Raw genomic sequence first — 16,089 nt, forward strand, 5'->3', positions numbered from 1 at the left:
GAAACTTTAGTGTCACTCTCAGGGGTAACTTTAGTGTCACTCTCAGGGGTAATTTTAGTGTCACTCTCAGGGGTAACTTTAGTGTCACTCTCAGGGGTAACTTTAGTGTCACTCTCAGGGGTAACTTTAGTGTCACTCTCAGGGATAATTTTAGTGTCACTCTCAGAGGAAACTTTAGTGTCACTCTCAGGGGTAACTTTAGTGTCACTCTCAGGGGTAACTTTAGTGTCACTCTCAGGGATAATTTTAGTGTCACTCTCAGGGGTAACTTTAGTGTCACTCCCAGGGGAAACTTTAGTGTCACTCTCAGGGGTAACTTTTGTGTCACTCTCAGGGGTAACTTTAGTGTCACTCTCAGGGATAATTTTAGTGTCACTCTCAGGGGTAACTTTAGTGTCACTCTCAGGGGTAACTTTAGTGTCACTCTCTGGGGTAACTTTAGTGTCACTCTCAGGGGTAACTTTAGTGTCACTCTCAGGGGTAACTTTAGTGTCACTCTCAGGGGTAACTTTAGTGTCACTCTCAGGGGAAACTTTAGTGTCACTCTCAGGGGTAACTTTAGTGTCACTCTCAGGGGTAACTTTAGTGTCACTCTCAGGGGTAACTTTAGTGTCACTCCCAGGGGAAACTTTAGTGTCACTCTCAGGGGTAACTTTAGTGTCACTCTCAGTTGTAACTTTAGTGTCACTCTCAGGGATAATTTTAGTGTCACTCTCAGGGGTAACTTTAGTGTCACTCTCAGGGGTAACTTTAGTGTCACTCTCAGGGGTAACTTTAGTGTCACTCTCAGGGGTAACTTTAGTGTCACTCTCAGGGGTAACTTTAGTGTCACTCTCAGGGGTAACTTTAGTGTCACTCTCAGGGGAAACTTTAGTGTCACTCTCAGGGGAACCTTTAGTGTCACTCTCAGGGGAAACTTTAGTGTCACTCTCAGGGGAACCTTTAGTGTCACTCTCAGGGGTAACTTTAGTGTCACTCTCAGGGGTAACTTTAGTGTTACTCTCAGGGGAAACTTTAGTGTCACTCTCAGGGGAAACTTTAGTGTCACTCTCAGGGGAAACTTTAGTGTCACTCTCAGGGGAAACTTTAGTGTCACTCTCAGGGGAAACTTTAGTGTCACTCTCAGGGATAATTTTAGTGTCACTCTCAGGGGTAACTTTAGTGTCACTTTCAGGGGAAACTTTAGTGTCACTCTCAGGGGAAACTTTAGTGTCACTCTCAGGGATAATTTTAGTGTCACTCTCAGGGGTAACTTTAGTGTCTTTCTCAGGGGAAACTTTAGTGTCACTCTCAGGGATAATTTTAGTGTCACTCTCAGGGGAAACTTTAGTGTCACTCTCAGGGGAAACTTTAGTGTCACTCTCAGGGATAATTTTAGTGTCACTCTCAGGGGTAACTTTAGTGTCACTCTCAGGGGTAACTTTAGTGTCACTCTCAGGGGTAACTTTAGTGTCACTCTCAGGGGAAACTTTAGTGTCACTCTCAGTGGTAACTTCATAGGTTAGGTTTAAAAGAACAATATTTTCGTGGTAGCGTTCACACGGTTCTGACATTTTAACAGTCGTGGTTACTGCTTCATAACTCACTGTCTCAGCTTAATACTTTTCTGTGTCAGTTAATGCCTTACTGTGCCAGCTTAAGGTTTCACTGTGGCAAGTTAATTCATTATTATTTTGGGTAATATGGTACTATATGATTGTAAGACGTTACTGTCAGTTTAAGACGTCACTGTCAGCTTAATATGCCCCTGTCAGCTTAACAGGCCACTGTCAGCTTAAGGCGTCACTGTCAGCTTAAGGCATCACTGTCAGCTTAAGACGTCACTGTCAGCTCAAGACGTAACTGTGATATCATAATGTTACTATATCAAATTCTGACATTATTTTTTCGCTTCACTGCGTCAGTTTAAGTTGATAAAGTGAAGTCACGTTTGATGTTTTAAGATAATGCAATGATGTTTTAACCTAACAATGATACGTTAAGCTTTCATAGTGACTTCTTAAACCGACAGTGAATGCTTAAGCTTACACAGTAAAACTTTGAAATGACAGGGAAGCGTTAAAATGGTACTGCAGCGTTTTAATATCACCTAGTGTCAGCTTAACGTTTCAGTCTGTCAGCTGAATGTTTAACTGAGTTAGATGAGTGTCTCACTATACCAGCTGAGTGTCTCACTGTACCAGCTGAGTGTCTCACTGTACCAGCTGAGTGTCTCACTGTACCAGCTGAGTGTCTCACTGTACCAGCTGAGTGTCTCACTATACCAGCTGAGTGTCTCACTGTACCAGCTGAGTGTCTCACTGTACCAGCTGAGTGTCTCACTGTACCAGCTGAGTGTCTCACTGTACCAGCTGAGTGTCTCACTGTACCAGCTGAGTGTCTCACTGTACCAGCTGAGTGTCTCACTGTCTTAGCTCACTGTCTCTCTGTCAAGAAAATATTGCTCTGAAATATCTGAAAAATAAGTTTGAGAGACTGTAGAAGATACAGGAGCTAAGCCTGGAGTGCCAGGCTTAAGCCTGGAGTGCCAGGGTTAAGCCTGGAGTGCCAGGGTTAAACCTGGAGTGCCAGGGTTAAGCCTGGAGTGCCAGGGTTAAGCCTGGAGTGCCAGGGTTAAGCCTGGAGTGCCAGGGTTAAGCCTGGAGTGCCAGGGTTAAACCTGGAGTGCCAGGGTTAAGCCTGGAGTGCCAGGGTTAAGCCTGGAGTGCCAGGGTTAAACCTGGAGTGCCAGGGTTAAACCTGGAGTGCCAGGGTTAAGCCTGGAGTGCCAGGGTTAAGCTTGGAGTGCCAGGGTTAAACCTGGAGTGCCAGGGTTAAACCTGGAGTGCCAGGGTTAAGCCTGGAGTGCCAGGGTTAAGCCTGGAGTGCCAGGGTTAAACCTGGAGTGCCAGGGTTAAGCCTGGAGTGCCAGGGTTAAGCCTGGAGTGCCAGGGTTGATTGCCAGCGGAATGCCGGAGGAAACATGTATTTAAAAAAAAAATGAAAAAAATAGTAATTTGACAATGCATGATGAGCATAACACGAACAGTCTGCTAGACTGTGTGCAACAGTGACACATTCTACGTGAACGTGAAAAACATACAGGTGAACGTGGCAGGTTGACCACGTTCACCTAGTCCTACATGTTCTTCACTACTCTCCGTAGTGTGGGTGGTGAACGCGCATGACTCGTAATCAATAAACATGATGTCGATCTCACATGACTTTTAAATATTAATTATAAATTCCTCATCAAGGATAGGAGGTCCTTTCGCACGGCAGATTACATCAGTTGGTGGCCGGGAAATTTTGACACCTTATTATAAGAGCAAATTGGAATATTCTGCAGCTAATTTGCATCAGAAATTAGAATGCTCATTTTATATATTTTATGCCCAGAGCGAGAAAAATTTATTTCAATTAAAACGAATATTGTTCTCCCTCTTCCCTGCTGAGTTGTTTAATTGCCAGAAAATATTTCCAATATCGAAGGTCGGTTTCACACACACACACACACACACACACACACACACACACACATATATATATATATATATATATATATATATATATATATATATATATATATATATATATATATATATATATATATATATATATACAAGGAGAATAGAAGCATCAGGGAAGAGAGAGGTGAAGGTTTATAAACTAAAAGAGGAGGCAGTTAGGGTAAGATATAAACAGCTATTGGAGGATAGATGGGCTAATGAGAGCATAGGCAATGGGGTCGAAGAGGTATGGGGTAGGTTTAAAAATGTAGTGTTAGAGTGTTCAGCAGAAGTTTGTGGTTACAGGAAAGTGGGTGTGGGAGGGAAGAGGAGCGATTGGTGGAATGATGATGTAAAGAGAGTAGTAAGGGAGAAAAAGTTAGCATATGAGAAGTTTTTACAAAGTAGAAGTGATGCAAGGAGGGAAGAGTATATGGAGAAAAAGAGAGAGGTTAAGAGAGTGGTGAAGCAATGTAAAAAGAGAGCAAATGAGAGAGTGTGTGAGATGTTATCAACAAATTTTGTTGAAAATAAGAAAAAGTTTTGCAGTGAGATTAACAAGTTAAGAAAGCCTAGAGAACAAATGGATTTGTCAGTTAAAAATAGGAGAGGAGAGTTATTAAATGGAGAGTTAGAGGTATTGGGAAGATGGAGGGAATATTTTGAGGAATTGTTAAATGTTGATGAAGATAGGGAAGCTGTGATTTCGTGTATAGGACAAGGAGGAATAACATCTTGTAGGAGTGAGGAAGAGCCAGTAGTGAGTGTGGGGGAAGTTCGTGAGGCAGTAGGTAAAATGAAAGGGGGTAAGGCAGCCGGGATTGATGGGATAAAGATAGAAATGTTAAAAGCAGGTGGGGATATAGTTTTGGAGTGGTTGGTGCAATTATTTAATAAATGTATGGAAGAGGGTAAGGTACCTAGGGATTGGCAGAGAGCATGCATAGTTTCTTTGTATAAAGGCAAAGGGGATAAAAGAGAGTGCAAAAATTATAGGGGGATAAGTCTGTTGAGTATACCTGGCAAAGTGTATGGTAGAGTTATTATTGAAAGAATTAAGAGTAAGACGGAGAATAGGATAGCAGATGAACAAGGAGGCTTTAGGAAAGGTAAGGGGTGTGTGGACCAGGTGTTTACAGTGAAACATATAAGTGAACAGTATTTTGAACAGTATTTAGATAAGGCTAAAGAGGTCTTTGTGGCATTTATGGATTTGGAAAAGGCGTATGACAGGGTGGATAGGGGGGCAATGTGGCAGATGTTGCAGGTGTATGGTGTAGGAGGTAGGTTACTGAAAGCAGTGAAGAGTTTTTACGAGGATAGTGAGGCTCAAGTTAGAGTATGTAGGAAAGAGGGAAATTATTTCCCAGTAAAAGTAGGCCTTAGACAAGGATGTGTGATGTCACCGTGGTTGTTTAATATATTTATAGATGGGGTTGTAAGAGAAGTAAATGCGAGGGTCTTGGCAAGAGGCGTGGAGTTAAAAGATAAAGAATCACACATAAAGTGGGAGTTGTCACAGCTGCTCTTTGCTGATGACACTGTGCTCTTGGGAGATTCTGAAGAGAAGTTGCAAAGATTGGTGGATGAATTTGGTAGGGTGTGCAAAAGAAGAAAATTGAAAGTGAATACAGGAAAGAGTAAGGTTATGAGGATAACATAAATATTAGGTGATGAAAGATTGGATATCAGATTGGAGGGAGAGAGTATGGAGGAGGTGAATGTATTCAGATATTTGGGAGTGGACGTGTCAGCGGATGGGTCTATGAAAGATGAGGTGAATCATAGAATTGATGAGGGGAAAAGGGTGAGTGGTGCACTTAGGAGTCTGTGGAGACAAAGAACTTTGTCCTTGGAGGCAAAGAGGGGAATGTATGAGATTATAGTTTTACCAACACTCTTATATGGGTGTGAAGCATGGGTGATGAATGTTGCAGCTAGGAGAAGGCTGGAGGCAGTGGAGATGTCATGTCTGAGAGCAATGTGTGGTGTGAATATAATGCAGAGAATTCGTAGTTTGGAAGTTAGGAGGAGGTGCGGGATTACCAAAACTGTTGTCCAGAGGGCTGAGGAAGGGTTGTTGAGGTGGTTCGGACATGTGGAGAGAATGGAGCGAAACAGAATAACTTCAAGAGTGTATCAGTCTGTAGTGGAAGGAAGGCGGGGTAGGGGTCGGCCGAGGAAAGGTTGGAGAGAGGGGGTAAAGGAGGTTTTGTGTGCGAGGGGCTTGGACTTCCAGCAGGCATGCGTGAGCGTGTTTGATAGGAGTGAATGGAAACAAATGGTTTTTAATACTTGACGTGCTGTTGGAGTGTGAGCAAAGTAACATTTATGAAGGGGTTCAGGGAAACCGGCAGGCCGGACTTGAGTCCTGGAGATGGGAAGTACAGTGCCTGCACTCTGAAGGAGGGGTGTTAATGTTGCAGTTTAAAAACTGTAGTGTAAAGCACCCTTCTGGCACATCATAGAAACCAAGGACCACAGGGCGACCAGCTTCCTCTTTCAAAGACTCAGTGTTGCGATCCAGAGAGGAAATGCCTGCAGCATTCTGGGCACACCACCCACCGCAGGGGAGCTGGACGAAGTATTCGAAATGTAGCTCTGAGTTACCTATGTTGTTTTAATTTATTTTGTCTTTTAATAAAACATACTTGAAATATAGGGAGGGGGGGTAGAAGAAAATTCTCAAACAGCTTCAGGGAGAACCTTGAGTTTTCTCTGAAGCAAGTTTATTCTTTTCTCTGAGGATGAGGGTCCCCAGGACAGTTCTAGAGGTGGTACCTCCTTATATATATATATATATATATATATATATATATATATATATATATATATATATATATATATATATATGTATGTATATACATACATACATACATATATATATATATATATATATATATATATATATATATATATATATATATATATATATATATATATATATATATATGTATATATATTTCTTCTCTTTTTTAGTAAATGTCTACAGGAGAAGGGGTTACTAGCCCATTGCTCCCGGCATTTTAGTCGCCTCATACGACACGCATGGCTTACGGAGGAAAGATTCTTTTCCACTTCCCCATGGACAATAGAAGAAATAAAGAAGAACAAGAGCTATTTAGAAAAAGGAGAAAAACCTAGATGTATGTATATATATATGCATGTGCGTGTCTGTGAAGTGTGACCAAAGTGTAAGTAGGAGTAGCAAGATATCCCTGTTATCTAGCGTGTTTATGAGACAGAAAAAGAAAACAGCAATCCTACCATCATGCAAAACAGTTACAGGTTTTTGTTTCACAGTCATCTGGCAGGACGGTAGTACTTCCCTGGGTGGTTGCTGTCTACCAACCTACTACCTAGGAGGGGTGTTAATGTTGCAGTTTAAAAACTGTAGTGTAAAGCACCCTTCTGGCAAGACAGTGATGGAGTGAATGATGGTGAAAGTTTTTCTTTTTCGGGCCACCCTGCCTTGGTGGGAATCGGCCAGTGTGATAAAAAAAAAAATATATATATATATATATATATATATATATATATATATATATATATATATATATATATATATATATATATATATTATATTTTTTTTTTTTCAACAAGTCGGCCGTCTCCCACCGAGGCAGGGTGACCCAAAAAAGAAAGAAAATCCCCAAAAAGAAAATACTTTCATCATCATTCAACACTTTCACCACACTCGCACATTATCACTGTTTTTGCAGAGGTGCTCAGAATACAACAGTCTAGAAGCATACACATATAAAGATACACAACATATCCCTCCAAACTGCCAATATCCCTGCCAATATATATATATATATATATATATATATATATATATATATATATATATATATATATATATATATATATATATATATATAAGAAGAAAATTGTCAAAGTGGGAAGTCTGAATGTGCGTGGATGTTGCGCAGATGATAAGAAAGAGATGATTGTGGATGTTATGAATGAGAAGAAGCTGGATGTCCTGGCTTTAAGTGAAACAAAGCTGAAGGGGGTGGGAGAGTTTCAGTGGAGAGGAATAAATGGGATTAGGTCAGGGGTTTCAAATAGAGTTAGAGCTAAAGAAGGAGTAGCAATAATGTTGAAGGATAAGCTATGGCAGGAAAAGAGGGACTATAAATGTATTAATTCAAGGATTATGTGGAGTAAAATAAAGATTGGATGTGAAAAGTGGGTTATAATAAGCGTGTATGCACCTGGAGAAGAGAGAAGTGTAGAGGAGAGAGAGAGATTTTGGGAAATGTTGAGTGAATGCGTTGGGAGTTTTGAATCAAGTGTGAGAGTAATGGTGGTTGGGGATTTCAATGCTAAAGTGGGTAAAAATGTTATGGAGGGAGTAGTAGGTAAATTTGGGGTGCCAGGGGTGAATGTAAATGGGGACCCTTTAAATGAGCTATGTGTAGAATGAGATTTGGTAATAAGTAATACATATTTTATGAAAAAGAGGATAAATAAATATACAAGGTATGATGTAGCACGTAATGAAAGTAGTTTATTAGATTATATATTGGTGGATAAAAGGTTGATGGGTAGGCTCCAGGATGTACATGTTTATAGAGGGGCAACTGATATATAGGATCATTATTTAGTTGTAGCTACAATTAGAGTAAGAGGTAGATGGGAAAAGAGGAAGGTGGCAACAACAAGTAAGAGGGAGGTGAAAGTGTATAAACTAAGGGAGGAGGAAGTTCAGGTGAGATATAAGTGACTATTGGCAGAAAGGTGGGCTAGTGCAAAGATGAGTAGTGGGGGGGTTGAAGAGGGTTGGAATAGTTTTAAAAATGCAGTATTAGAATGTGGGGCAGAAGTTTGTGGCTATAGGAGGGTGGGGGCAGGAGGAAAGAGGAGTGATTGGTGGAATGATGAAGTAAAGGGTGTGATAAAAGTGAAAAAGGTAGCTTATGAGAGGTTTTTACAAAGCAGAAGTGTTATAAGAAGAGCAGAGTATATGGAGAGTAAAAGAAAGGTAAAGAGAGTGGTGAGAGAGTGCAAAAGGAGAGCAGATGATAGAGTGGGAGAGGCACTGTCAAGAAATTTTAATGAAAATAAGAAAAAAATTTGGAGTGAGTTAAACAAGTTAAGAAAGCCTAGGGAAAGTATGGATTTGTCAGTTAAAAACAGAGTAGGAGAGTTAGTAGATGGGGAGATGGAGGTATTAGGTAGATGGCGAGAATATTTTGAGGAACTTTTAAATGTTAAGGAAGAAACAGAGGCAGTAATTTCATGCACTGGTCAGGGAGGTATACCATCTTTTAGGAGTGAAGAAGAGCAGAATGTAAGTGTGGGGGAGGTACGTGAGGCATTACGTAAAATGAAAGGGGGTAAAGCAGCTGGAACTGATGGGATCATGACAGAAATGTTAAAAGCAGGGGGGGATATAGTGTTGGAGTGGTTGGTACTTTTGTTTAATAAATGTATGAAAGAGGGGAAGGTACCTAGGGATTGGCGGAGAGCATGTATAGTCCCTATATATAAAGGGAAAGGGGACAAAAGAGACTGTAAAAATTATAGAGGAATAAGTTTACTGAGTATACCAGGAAAAGTGTACGGTAGGGTTATAATTGAAAGAATTAGAGGTAAGACAGAATGTAGGATTGCAGATGAGCAAGGAGGTTTCAGAGTGGGTAGGGGATGTGTAGATCAAGTGTTTACATTGAAGCATATATGTGAACAGTATTTAGATAAAGGTAGGGAAGTTTTTATTGCATTTATGGATTTAGAAAAGGCATATGATAGAGTGGATAGAGGAGCAATGTGGCAGATGTTGCAAGTATATGGAATAGGTGGTAAGTTATTAAATGCTGTAAAGAGTTTTTATGAGGATAGTGAGGCTCAGGTTAGGGTGTGTAGAAGAGAGGGAGACTACTTCCCGGTAAAAGTAGGTCTTAGACAGGGATGTGTAATGTCACCATGGTTGTTTAATATATTTATAGATGGGGTTGTAAAGGAAGTAAATGCTAGGGTGTTCGGGAGAGGGGTGGGATTAAATTTTGGGGAATCAAATTCAAAATGGGAATTGACACAGTTACTTTTTGCTGATGATACTGTGCTTATGGGAGATTCTAAAGAAAAAATGCAAAGGTTAGTGGATGAGTTTGGGAATGTGTGTAAAGGTAGAAAGTTGAAAGTGAACATAGAAAAGAGTAAGGTGTCAAATGATTTAGATAAAGAAAAATTGGATATCAAATTGGGGAGGAGGAGTATGGAAGAAGTGAATGTTTTCAGATACTTGGGAGTTGACGTGTCGGCGATGGATTTATGAAGGATGAGGTTAATCATAGAATTGATGAGGGAAAAAAGGTGAGTGGTGCGTTGAGGTATATGTGGAGTCAAAAAACGTTATCTATGGAGGCAAAGAAGGGAATGTATGAAAGTATAGTAGTACCAACACTCTTATATGGGTGTGAAGCTTGGGTGGTAAATGCAGCAGCGAGGAGACGGTTGGAGGCAGTGGAGATGTCCTGTTTAAGGGCAATGTGTGGTGTAAATATTATGCAGAAAATTCGGAGTGTGGAAACTAGGAAAAGGTGTGGAGTTAATAAAAGTATTAGTCAGAGGGCAGAAGAGGGGTTGTTGAGGTGGTTTGGTCATTTAGAGAGAATGGATCAAAGTAGAAAGTTGAAAGTTGAAAGCATATAAATCTATAGGGGAAGGAAGGCGAGGTAGGGGTCGTCCTCGAAAGGGTTGGAGAGAGGGGGTAAAGGAGGTTTTGTGGGCAAAGGGCTTGGACTTCCAGCAAGCGTGCATGAGCGTGTTAGATAGGAGTGAATGGAGACGAATGGTACTTGGGACCTGACGATCTGTTGGAGTGTGAGCAGGGTAATATTTAGTGAAGGGATTCAGGGAAACCGGTTATTTTCATATAGTCGGACTTGAGTCCTGGAAATGGGAAGTACAATGCCTGCACTTTAAAGGAGGGGTTTGGGATATTGGCAGTTTGGAGGGATATGTTGTGTATCTTTATACGTATAGGCTTTAAACTGTTGTATTCTGAGCACCTCTGCAAAAACAGTGATAATGTGAGAGTGTGGTGAAAGTGTTGAATGATGATGAAAGTATTTTCTTTTTGGGGATTTTCTTTCATTTTTTGGATCACCCTGCCTCGGTGGGAGACGGCCGACTTGTTGAAAAAAAAAAAAAAAAAAAAAAAAAAAAAAATATAAAAAATATATATATATATATATATATATATATATATATATATATATATATATATATATATATATATATATATATATATATATATATATATATATATATATATATATATATATATATATATATATATATATATGCAATAAGATCACAGTAAACAGGTGATTTTAAATGTTTTTGAGAGCTTTACGTATTAGTAGTCCAGAGTTCATAGATGAAGAAATATCCAAAATTTATGAAATAGCCAGTGATCTGAAATACCCGAGGAATGTAATTGATAAATCTTTTAAAATTGCTAGAAATACTTTTTACAATCCAAAAAGGGACAACCAACCTTATTCAACTAAAAATATGTTGATTCTCCCTTACCATGAAAACTTGGTTGATATGCCTTCTCTTCTTAAGACTTTTAATATTAAAGTTGTATTTAAAAATCTTGATACAGTAAAAAAACTTTTGATAAAGAATTCCCCCCAAAATGCTGACGGATGTGTCTATAAGATTCCTTGTAAAATTTGCGATAAAGTTTATTACGGTCAAACTGGTAAAAGTCTCGAACTTAGATTAAAACAACACAAATATAGCATTAGAACTGGACAAGATTCCAATGCTCTATTTATTCATGTGAGAGATTTTAACCATCCAATTGGTTTTCAAAAAGTTGAGAAAGTAGTATCAAGCCAGTCCATGGTTGACAGAAATATAATTGAATCTTGTTTCATAAAAAAGCAGTTTTGACAATAATATGAATATTTCCTTAGGTTTGTATAAATTAGATTCATTTATAATTAATAAAATTTGGTTAGAGTTTAATAATACATTGGACAAATAATAAACCTTATTTCTTGGGTGGAATGATTTGTTGGTGGGTTGTCGTGAGGACCTGTCTAGTTGGACCAGCGGACCTACTGCAGTGTTCCTCTTTTCTTATGAGTCCGGTATTGCCTCGCGTCAGGTGTTTCTTTGTTGTGGGAGTTGACTGTGAGGTGTGGTCTAAGCCCTTTTATTGCCTTCCTTTGATGTATTACTTTCATAGTTCCTTGACAATGTGAGTAGTCACGAAAGCGCTTGGAATTTCGCTACTCTTTCACAGTGGTTGTTTTGCATATATATATATATATATATATATATATATATATATAGCCCCTCATGCTGGGGACTTTCTGTTGGCTGTTCCCAACTCCAGCCTTGGCACACGCCTCGACCCACAGACCATCCGCATCGGTGTTGCCCTTCGACTTGCCGCCCCTATTCTCGCCGAACACAGGTGTATTTGTGGCAGTGAAGCAGCAGACCGATTCGGGTACCATGGTCTTGTGTGCCGTAAATCCGAGGGAAAGATTGCAAGACATGAGGAGGTTAATAACATTATCAAGAGGAGCCTCACAACAGCTGGATGCCCAGCAGTAAGGGAGCCACCCCAACTATGCAGATCTGATGGCAGCCAGAAGCGTCCAGATGGTATCACCCTTCAAGCCTGGACAGATGGGAAGCAGGTGGTGTGGGACTATACATGTGCATCTACCTTGGCTGATACCTATCTCCAATACACCAGGGAGGAAGGAGGGGCAGCTGCCAGCTTTAGGGAGTCCCAAAAGTCTAGAAAATATGGAGAACTTGCCCATCATTATATGTTTGTTCCCATAGGCTCAGAGACCCTTGGCTCATGGGGAAAGAGTGCATCTAATTTCCTTAAGGAGTTGGGAAAAAGACTCATCAGGGTAACTAGGGATCCCAGGGCAGCTAGTTTTCTGTTCCAGCGGCTCAGCGCGGCTGTTCAAAGGGGTAATGCATGCTGCATTTTGGGCACACGCCCCAGCTCTGAGGAGCTGGATGAGATTTTCGCCTTATAATCGGTGATACACACGTAACAACATGTATATATATATATATATATATATATATATATATATATATATATATATATATATATATATATATATATATATATATATATATATATATATATATATATATATATATATATATATATATGCCACCTTTATGTCAACAATGTATCTCTTAAATCTTCTGTGCCATATTATGTAATAAAATATTCCTATTGGTAAAAAAAAATAGTTTAAAAGATGGGGTGGTAGGGGAAGTGGAATATTCAAACGGCTTCAGGAAGAAATCCAAATATTCTTCCTTGAAGCCTTTTTATCCACTTCTCCGAGGCTATGGGTCACACAATTTACACCAGAGGTGGACCCCATCTATATATAATATATATATATATATATATATATATATATATATATATATATATATATATATATATGTCGTGCTGAATAGGCAGAACTTGCGATCTTGGCTTTAATAGCAACGCTTATCTTGCCATATAGGACAAGCGAAAATTTGTGTATGCAATAATTTCGCCAAAATTATTCTGAACCTAACGAAAAAATATGTTTCACTGTGTTTGTTTAGTATTAAATTATTGTAAACAAATCTAAAATATATTTAGTTGGGTTAGGCTAAAATAAATTGTTCTTGTTATAATAAGGTTAGGTAAGTTTTCTAAGATTCTTCTGAAGCAAAATTAAAAATTTTTACGTTAGCATTAATGAAAAAAAATTGTCTTTAAACGTATAAGAGAAAATTTTAGAAAGGACTTAATTTTAAATGAGTTCTTGCTAATTGACCATTTTTACATATTCGGCACGACATATATATATTCTAGACAGTAGGTTGGTAGACAGACACCGCCCAGGGAGGTACTACCGTCCTGCCAATTGAGTGTAAAACGGAAGCCTGTAATTGTTTTATATGATGGTAGGATTGCTGGTGTCTTTTCTGTGTCATATACATGCAAGATTTTAGGTACGTCTTGCAACTTCTACTTACACTTAAGTCATAATATACATGCATGTACAAGCATATATATATACACCCCTCTGTTTTTTTTCATTTTCTTACTAGTTCTTGTTCTTGTTTACTTCCTGCTACTTCTATGGGAAAGTGAAACAGAATTCTTCCTTCATAAGCCATGTGTGTTGTAAGAGGCGACTAACATGCCGGGAGCGAGGGGCTAGTAACCCCTTCTTCAGTATACATTACTAAATAAAGCTTGAACATCTAGTAGGCTTTTGTGGGAGTGTTAAACTGAAATAAATAAAGACCAGTGGATTTTAATGAAGGGATTCAAGGAAACCGGCTAACCGTACTTGGGTCCTGGAAGATGGAAGAGTAATGCTGCACTCTGGAGGTATGTGGCGGCTGTTGTGCGGTGGATCCTTGGAATTATAACGTCTGAAAACTTTTGATATTACAGCTATTGAATGAATCATGGTAAACATGATTAATTTTTTTGAGCTGACCGTCTTCAGTGGGAGACAGATGATGGGTTAAAAAATGCATAAAAGGTGTGATATGGTACTGAGTGAAATAAGTTATACACAAATATTTACAAGAGACCAACTAAGGTCTGGCCTTCTATCTCCAAAACGGCGTATTCAGAACGTTTGAAAGTGGGGGAGGGGGTGTAGCTGTCCTGCTTCGAGAGGCGAGCCCGTTTGTTGTGCTTAGGTTTGAAGAGGGGGATGGGGAGGGGCGTGTTTTGCAAGTGGAATGGGAGGTGGATGGGAGTTCGCATGGCATTGGTGTGCGTGTATGCCCTGCAGAGAGTGAGTGAGGGTGAAGGCAAAGTTTGTGCGGGATGTGCTGGTGTACCATCTCTGGTCGCTCCACCCCCCCTACCCCCCGTTGCTGTCGTGGGGGGCGATTGGAATTGCGTGGTGAGTAAGAAGGACATGGAGCCACTTGGTGCCAGGTATTGGTCGGCTGGCCTGGGAGATCTGCAGGGTGTGGGTTTATGGGATTTGAAAGGGGGTGAGGCATGTGAGGTAGATCATACATTTGTATGGAGAGGTTATGTAAGACACATATGCAACAGTTAGGTATCTTTATTTTGAAACGTTTCGCCTACACAGTAGGCTTCTTCAGTCGAGTACAGAAAAGTTGATAGAAGCAGAAGATACTTGAAGACGATGTAATCAGTCCATCACCCTTAAAGTTTTGAGGTGGTCAGTCCCTCAGTCTGGAGAAGAGCATTGTTCCGTTGTGTGAAACAATATGAAGTTGAAGTGACAGAATCGGGCCTTATATAGTCCCAGGAGGTGAGACGTAGGTTGATTTGGGAGGGCAGGTCCTTCTCAAACCCAGCTGTTCATTCTGTCAGACACTGCAACACAAGGGTATCTTGGTACAGACCATCTACTTCGACAACCTCTACTAGTGAGAACGGCTGGGTTTGAGAAGGACCTGCCCTCCCAAATCAACCTACGTCTCACCTCCTGGGACTATATAAGGCCCGATTCTGTCACTTCAACTTCATATTGTTTCACACAACGGAACAATGCTCTTCTCCAGACTGAGGGACTGACCACCTCAAAACTTTAAGGGTGATGGACTGATTACATCGTCTTCAAGTATCTTCTGCTTCTATCAACTTTTCTGTACTCGACTGAAGAAGCCTACTGTGTAGGCGAAACGTTTCAAAATAAAGATACCTAACTGTTGCATATGTGTCTTACCTAACAATCTGTCGGTATTTTATACCATTTTAATGTTCATGGAGAGGTTATGCTGCATGACTTGATAGGATGCATGTGACGAGGAGTGCTTGGGTGGTGTGGACGAGTATGGTGGACATTGTGTTTTCGGATCATAGGGCAGTTTTGGTGGAATTGGTTTGGGATGGGTTGCCTAAGTGGGATCAGGGTTATTGGAAATTGAATGTTAGGCTCCTCGGGGTTGAGGAGGGGCTGATGAGGTTTGCAAGGATGTGGGAGGGTTTATGGAAGGAGGATGGTGTTGCAGGTGACTTGCTGGAGTGGTGGGATGGGGTGGCAAAGGGGAGGATATAGGAGTTTTATGTGTTGCAAGGTAAGCGAGAGCCTCAGATGTCCTATGGGCTTCTTCAGTACTCTGAGGGGCGGTTGCGGGGATGCTACGGGAGAGGCGTGGGGGGGAGTGTACTCCATGGGAGATACTGAGGTGCTGAAAGGGCACTTACAGGATTTACAAAATGAGACGTTTGACGAGGTACATGTGCAGGGTGGGCTGGAAGAGGTGCTGTGGGTGACGGTCAGCCTGAATCTTATGGGAGCAGAGGAGGCGCCAGAGGGCGACTGAGGTAGATCGTTTGGTAGTTCATTCAGAGTTGGCCGGGTACAGTGTGGGGCAGGAGTTGTGGACGACAGAGGGGATGAGTTATGTGGATGAATGGTTTGGGAAGTATTTGGAGAGAGCTGGGGTGGATTTTGAGGCTTTATGGAGGTTGGGTGAGAATGTGTTCTGTGCTCTTGGTAGGAGTGACCGTTTGGCATTGGGTGGGGAAATAGATGAGGGAGGGTGTTGATGGGGATGGGTAGGGGCATGGCACAGGGCATCGATGGCTTGCCCTGCGAATACTATCTAC

This window comes from Cherax quadricarinatus, chromosome 2 (assembly GCF_038502225.1).
Source record: "Cherax quadricarinatus isolate ZL_2023a chromosome 2, ASM3850222v1, whole genome shotgun sequence".
Lineage (NCBI taxonomy): Eukaryota > Metazoa > Arthropoda > Malacostraca > Decapoda > Parastacidae > Cherax > Cherax quadricarinatus.